Genomic DNA, 6000 nt, shown 5'->3' with positions numbered 1-6000 from the left:
TAGTTTACATGAGGTATAAATAAATATTTTATGCACGGTACAGGTACAAAAAGTACTGCTCCCCACTGAGATACTGCAACACACATTCTACCATAAAGTCATTGCAGGACCCTATCAATATTTCCATGCACTTTTTCCATGTCTGCAGGGGAGATAAAGCAGAACTTAAGACTGAGAAATTGCTCAGTTTTGGTTCTCACATTATAGGAGATAGCCATGTGGTCCTTTCCCACAGTATAGCTTGCAAGTCCCTTCCACTCCTGGAGCATGTCTGTGAGGACCATCTTGGTGAATAACTTCATAGCGTATCTCGCTGTTTTGCCCTTGTCTTTTTGAATAAGGCCATTCTCTGCTTCCTAATCTCTTGCCTCAGTATAACATCATCCAGTCAGGACAACCTAAAGGAGATGTAGAGGGGATTACTATCCAGATAGCCCCTGTTGCCCACCATAACCTCTCCAACACCAATGCACAAAGAAAATTGCAAAGCGGGACTATACGGGAACTATACGGGGAACATAATTTCCCTCCTCCAGCACAGTGGCAAGACAAGACAGCATATACTTTTACACACAAAAATCCCAATGTACCCAGTACCTTCCCCACACTCACCCCATTTACCATGTCTGAGGTGCCCCAAAGATCGGGAAGAATCACAGGGAGTTAAAGTCACAAGTACTTATTAAAGAAATGCTATCATGGTCTATCTAGATGCATACACCCATAGCCACAGCACCTGCAATGGCCAGACAATCAAGGACAGGGCCTTTACCAGTGGCAGAGGGCCTGGCCAACGAGACAGGGGTGGGGGACAAAAAAGGAAGACTCGGGATGAGATGTTTTCAGAACGCATCACAGAGTCCCTTAAAAAAATCCAAAATTGGGTGAGAGGTAGAGCACTATTTGAGGACCCAGAGAGAGAAGAAAAAGAACTCTCATAAAAGATTGTGGCAGTGGCTGAGGACAGAATGGGAGTCACCAGGAAAAACATTGCCATAGCCAAAGAGTACATGCAAAAGGGCAGGGAGATGCAGAGGCAGCTCATGGAAGCTACATTAAGCCAAAAATAAGACATGCTCCTGTTTGCACAGCAGGCACTGCAGACCTGTGCACCTGGACCCCGCCATGTTCTTCAGCTCCTTGACAATACAAGCTAGTGGGACCACTCCTCCCTACTGTACTTACACAGACATTCTCCTCACACAGTCAACCTCTGGGCACAGAGAATATTTACAGTAGGGAGACCAGCACTTTTGAGCCCTCCTGACAAGTTTGAGGCATGCTGTTCCACCCCAGTAGCCCTGCAAACAAGATGAGGAGGAGCAAAGATCTATACTCACCTCTGATTTTAACCGTCCTCTGACTTAATGTTCTGCCCTGAACTTTCAGTTTTGGCTGCACTGTTGTTGCTTAATGGTTTTTCCACAGTTGGGGGTTGGTAGCTTGGTTTGTTGGTTTGTTTCAAGTAACAATTGTTTTGATAATAAAGTTTTAATTGAACCTATATTTGTTACATTACTGTTTGTTGTCTCATAATAAAAACAGTTTAAAATCCATCCATTTTAACTCCTCACTAAATAGAAGCCAGAAATCCCTTTACATAAAGGAAAAATCATGGAGTTTTAAAAAAAATAGGCAAGGTCCCACTTCCACCATCCATAAACTATACCACAATGACACATTATAGCTTACAATGACACACCCTGCCCCTCACCCCAACAGGCTAAAGTTGGATGAACAGCTGCGCATTTTCAGGCGTGAGAGTCAAAATAAGAACAATAGGCATCCCTAACAAAATTCCACTGGGTGTTTCCGTTTTCTATAGGTTACTTGCTGGCTGCACCTCTGCCTCCCACCCATCAGTAAGGGTTTCTCCCTGGGTCTCACAGAATACAACATGCTACTATAATGGTGAACTCCTTTTTCTCTGCTGCTTCCAACCTATTCCACAAACAGCACCCTTTCCTTATCAAATGGCCAAATGCACACTCCACAACCATTCTGCAACTGCTGACTCATAGTTTAAAAGTTCCTTCCTTCTGTCCATGCAACCTGCGAAAGGCTTAATTTAACCAGGGAAGCAGGAGATAAGCTAGGTATCCCAGAATAACTGGAGAAACCTCACTACATTAATGTCCATAGTGTTATGCTGGGGGTAAACAGTCCTTTCTCCATTAATGCAAATACACTTGAGTTACGAAAGATCACAGAATCAGGTCTCTTCTGGACTGTCCTGCATTTATATTTGTAATCTTGCCATAGTTGTCAACCAGTTCTTGGAGCACCATTGCAAAATTGACCTTTCTGTTTATAAATTCTGTACCCTGGTGTGGGGGGGCAAATGATAGGCATGTGGGTTCCATTAATTATGCCGATAAATTTTGGGAAACCCATGCTTGCAAAGCCATCAATTTCCTGAGCATTACCCAGCTTTATAACCCAGTGCAATAGTACCTTTTCCATGGCATCATGCACTGCATGACAATGGCCTCAACATTTGATAGCTCCATGCCAAACTGCTTGGCCATGAAATAGTAGCATTTTGGAGTGGCCAGCTTCCAAGTGTCAGTGGCAACCTGCTTCTTCACATTTATGGGGAAAGTGCATGTTGGTATGCTGCTGCAGCTCCAGGGTCAGCCCAAAAAAGGTAGTGTGACAGATCCCCAGGGTACAACCTGGAACTGTGGGACTGCTGAGCCCCCTTAACTCTCTAGCCTGAGCTGTCTCTCAATGCTGCGCTAGTGACAAGCAGTAAACCCCTCCAGGTGCTGTGATCACTCAGCCAACAACATGCAGGGACACACCTAGCTAAGTTCCATGAATACTCTGTAAGCCACTCATGACACACAGAGAAACACGAGCAAATCCCCCCAGCCTTGCGCCCCAGAAACGTACCTTCTAACACTGCTCAAGAGCTTCTCTTGAGCAATGCAAGCTCATTAATTAGTTCGCCACTTTGTCAAAGGATAGTAGATCTGCACCAACCTTTGTGATTTGAGCAGATTCCCCAAGCACTTTAGACAAACTCACCAGTCAGGATAAAACGCTAAAATAAGTTTATTAACTACAGAAAAATAGATTTTAAATTATTATAAGTGGTAGTGTAGCGGGGTAGACACCCACTCCTGCCTTGAGAGGCTTAGAACAGCCCAGGAGAGAGCTGAGTAGGGAAGTAGGGTCAGCTGGGGCCATGCCCCAATTAGGGCTCAGCTGGCCTAATAAGTAGGCAGTGAGCTAGGAGCTGACACTCAGTCAGTCATCTTTGGAGAGGGAGGGACCTGGTTGTAGGGAGCAGAAAATACCTTGGTTGGTGCAGGGCTGGGGCAAGGCCAAGTGAGCTGGGGCGCTCTGGCCTGGAAAAATCCCAGGCTGCGGCCTAGTAGAAGGCCAGGCAGGTACTAGGGTTGCAGAGGGGCAGCCCATGGGTAGGCTGAGGCAGCAGATCCAAGACCCTCCTTGCCAGTGATGAGTGGCTTTTACGCTGCAGTCTGCCCCTGATACAAGAAGCTAGTTGGTGACTGGCAGTAGCCTTACGCTGGGGCAAGGTGGGGGGGATCCTGAGAGACAGTGGGTGTACTGTCAGGGGGCAGCCATCCAAGAGACAAGGGGCACCAAGTCTGGGAGGGATGCGGGGCCAGCGGTGAGGCAGATCGCTGGCCTGCAGAGGGTGTTCTGGAGTCTGGTGAGCTAATTCCCAATGAAGACCAGCAGGAGGTGCCGCAGGGGTGAGTCCACACACTTACAGGTAGGCATAAAGGACAGAAATGGTTACCCTAAGAAACAAAAGTAAAATCAGTGTCTAAATTCTAAACTTTATCAGACTAAACAAGATTTTAATAAAACTGCTTTTCTCACCCAACTGGATGTTGTGGGAGGTTACAGTTGTTAATACACAGGCTGAATTCCCTTCTCAGCCTGGAACCAATCTCCCCAGTTCAAAGTTTTTGTCTTTTCAGCATTCTTGTTGCCTTTGGGGTAGGTGGAGGAGGAGAGAGGCCTGGAGCTGATGTCAGTCTCCTATTTATACTGCCCCAATCCATGTGCATGGAAAGATACTGCCCCAAACATGAAGGAGTCAGGGGTCACATGTTCTACGTACCCTGCTGAGACACTGGGCCTCCATTGTCTATGTGCTTCAGGAGGGACCACTGGGAGGGTGGATTTTCATTAATGGGCCATCAACATGTGGCTGGCTAGTCCTAATGTAACTCTGTCTTAGGGTTGGTAGTTGCTCCTTTGTTGACACCAAAAGGCCACCTATGGGCATCTCCCAGACTCACAACATATTTCAGTAACAAACACATAGCTAACTTCATATACAATGGTAATCCATACAATTCAGCAGCATTGTAATGTTCAACAGATTGTGACTTCTCAAATGATACCTCACAAGGCATACTTTGTACAAAACATATAATCATATAACAGTGGTGAATGTGGGGGTACAGGGTATCACAGGTAGCCCTTCCCATCCTGAAATTCTTACCACTGCTGGTCATCCCAGGTCCACAGAACAATCCTTTCCCACCAATCTGTGCTGGTCTCCCAAGCCCAGAAATGGCTCTACTCTGTGTAGCTGATCCAGGAACAGCTCCTCTAGCACCAACTTCTTCCTTTCTCTCATCCCACTTTCCCCATCACTGAATCTCCTAGTGCTGCTGGAGAAGCTGCCACATTATACATGCAGTGGGTAGTCTCCAAAGCTGAATTTGTCCAGCTCTGAGTGCTGAAATGCACCCCAAGCAGCCTCTGTGTATGCACGGCTCCCACTACAGTGGAGCAGAGCATTGTTGGGTCCAGGCTGGCCAACAGCAATTCAAAAATGGTGCTAGCCTGCCCAGAAATTAATGGGGTGGAGAAAGGGATTTTTCAAAAATTTGAAGTCACCTGGCTTCCCACAACTCACAGTGAAAAGAATCCCAAGATGTGCACTAGTTGAGAGCGCTGTGCAGAGCGGTCACAATGGAGCACTCTGGGATAGCTCCCGGAGGCCAATACTGTCGAATTGCGTCCACGCTACCCCAAATTCGACCTGGCAAGGCCGATTTCAGGCTAATCCCCTTGTCAGGGGTGGAGTAAAGAAATCAATTTTAAGAGCCCTTTAAGTCGGCAAAAAGGGCTTCGTCGTGTGGACGGGTGCAGGGTTAAATCGATTTAATACTACTAAATTCGACCTCTACTCCTAGCGTAGACCAGGGCTATGAAGCAAAGGACAATAGGATATCTTCTAGGAACATAACACCCTCAGTTCACAAGCCGTCTCCATGTGTATGCACGATGCAAAGTGAAAAGTGGAACAGGCACTGCAACGGCATCCTAGTGGTGCAGCTTGCATACAGGGCTTTACCAGACATGCAGCAGAAAGCTTCATATGCTCCCCACATGTAGACAAGTCCTAATTCTCAATCTGGTGCCTTCATTGAGGACCTGGGAATAAAAAATCTATCACTGAGCAAAACATGCACGCTCTCTGGCTCCCTTTCTCTTTCTGTATGTACAGCAGCGGTGGGAATCATTAGTAGCAAAGAAAATATTTAAGCATTTTCCAAACATTTCATAATTTGGATTACACAAGATAAAATGTGCATTAGGGATTATTCTTACTGGCTTATGCAAAATTTAAAATGTTCTGGAAAAAGTGTGTGTTTCCTATTTTGGCAGCATTAGTAAAGAACATTGATATGTCAATCTGAAAACTGTTATCCCAAAAAAACTAAGCTAAAAAAACCTCAAAGTTATTAAAGTACTAGAAATGGAAATCATTGTGACACTGAAGTGGGATAACTAAAACACAGAGCTTTATAATCATATTCTTGGTGTAACTAAATTTTCTCTCAAAAGGAATTTTACTTACTAAGGGCTTGATCCTGCAAACCCTTACTTAAGTGAGTACTGCCATTGACTAGTCACATAAGTAGGGTTTTGCCAGTTCAGGCCCAAAGTCCTGCCGCATTAGGCTCAAATCTTGTAATGAGCTCCACAGGGACAGCCCCTGTTGCG

The sequence above is a fragment of the Chelonia mydas genome, chromosome 11, assembly GCF_015237465.2.
Source record: "Chelonia mydas isolate rCheMyd1 chromosome 11, rCheMyd1.pri.v2, whole genome shotgun sequence".
NCBI classification, from domain to species: Eukaryota; Metazoa; Chordata; order Testudines; family Cheloniidae; genus Chelonia; species Chelonia mydas.
The sequence above is the reverse complement of the archived record's forward strand: the minus strand, read 5'-3'. Positions refer to the sequence as shown.